The 1,818-nt window shown below is 31.5% G+C and overlaps 1 protein-coding gene across 1 annotated transcript in view; it reads right to left on the reverse strand.

Moving 5' to 3' along the window:
• Nucleotides 1–1,160, reverse strand: part of LOC107654291 (ras-specific guanine nucleotide-releasing factor RalGPS1-like) — a 127,287-nt gene extending 126,127 nt beyond the window's left edge. The window contains exon 1 of the mRNA XM_016441316.1: nt 895–1,160. The gene's annotated coding sequence lies outside the window, so the exon portion shown is untranslated. The remainder of the gene's footprint in view (nt 1–894) is intronic.
• Nucleotides 1,161–1,818: the final 658 nt, after the last annotated feature.

Raw genomic sequence — 1,818 nt, forward strand, 5'->3', positions numbered from 1 at the left:
CACATTTTATATTTAGATAAATGTATTCATATATATATATATATTGGCATCATTAAATAGATATCTTACTAAATAAAAAAATATATTTTAAATTAATATTTACATTATCATTTTTAAATGTATTTAAATATATTATTAACATTATTAACTACATTTCTTATAAAAAACTTGTAACAAACAATCAACAATAACCCTTGCACACCTGAAGGCGATCGATAGGTGCGTAGGAAAAAATAAATAAAAATAAAAATAAAAGAAGAAAAATCCTATAGTGTGCAGGATTTATTTTTCTTCTTTTATAAAAAACTTGTAAAATATTTATTTATTTACTTTACATGAATAATTTTAATAATATTACTTACATTTATTTATTTATTTTTTTATTTGTATTATAAATTATTATTAACTAAATCAACAAATATTTAAATATTATAAAAAGCAATAAAATAAATTCCCCTCTACCCTTCTTAAGAAATACCAAAAGATAAAACAGTGGCATTTATGCTTTCAGATATATTACAATAATAATAATAATACATTTTATTTATAATGCGCTTTTCTTACACCCAAAGCGCTACAGTAAAACAGTAACACAAGAGCTAATAACACCACACCACATGCAAATACTCACTATATAACTGAATTTACAAATTATGCAAAACGACATATTACAAAACAAAGTATTTCTTTATAACTGCCTCAGAGATATTAGCAAACAACATGTCCATTGTAGATGACAGGAACGAGCTGCTGTCTCGGGATTTAGAGGATTTAGGGCTGTAACCTTTCACCTTTACTGACCCGTCTGAATGAATGTCGTGCACAGACTGTTCCTAATCAATACTCCATCATCGACTCCATAAAATCAATCAAGTCAAAATCTGGTCTGCCTACCTTTTATCTCCGTACTGTATGATTTTGGATCAATGAGAAGAAATAATCACGTTTTGCCTCCAGTCATCCATTAAACTGGCTCAACTGCGCGTATGATCCAATTCAGTGCGTCGGGTTATTATTCCGGGGCGTCAGGGCGATGTTATATGTTCATAAATGTAAAGACATTTGTACACAAACACGGCAGAGATACACAAATAACACACTGCCAAAACAAACGAAACATTCATACATGGGCAGGAAGTGTCAGGTAGATTCCTTTGATCTAATGGACAGGTCAACTGCCCAATCACATGCGTTATACGCACATTCAACCCCGCCCACCATGGAGCGCTAGCCAATCGCGTCGAAGCACCAAGTCTATGTGCATTTGAAGTGGACGCGCAGGTGCATCTGAGCAACAGTGATGTCTTCCCAATCTTATGATAGACTTAACTAAATTACATACTTACAAATCTAAAAAAATAAATAAAAATAAAACATTAAAAACTAAAACCAATTTTAGTGTATATAGGCATCACAACATTATAATTGATAATAGAACCAATTATGGGAGTTGAGACTGCCATCTACTGTCTGAAACCGGGAATTAAAAAGTCGTTGCAACTCGAACACAAAATGAATTGTTCTTCTTGCAACAACCCAGGATCTCCAGTACAAATAAAACATTTATTGCTAAACACATTTTTTATACAAATCTCACACATTTTCACAAAGTTCTTCTATAAGAAGAAAACACAACAGAAGTGTAAGTGGGAATTGGTGCCATCTGGAAAGAAAGGTTTTCTGATAAACAGTCCTGTTGAGGTAGTGATCCGTCCAACATCCTAAAGCTCTTAAGAAAATGTGGTCACTTGAGAATATATACTTGAGAAAATATATTTTTATATAACCGTTTCCAATGAAAATGGTTACAATTTTCAA

Source organism: Sinocyclocheilus anshuiensis, unplaced genomic scaffold (assembly GCF_001515605.1).
Source record: "Sinocyclocheilus anshuiensis isolate Anshui unplaced genomic scaffold, SAMN03320099.WGS_v1.1 scaffold163, whole genome shotgun sequence".
In the NCBI taxonomy this organism is placed as follows: Eukaryota; Metazoa; Chordata; class Actinopteri; order Cypriniformes; family Cyprinidae; genus Sinocyclocheilus; species Sinocyclocheilus anshuiensis.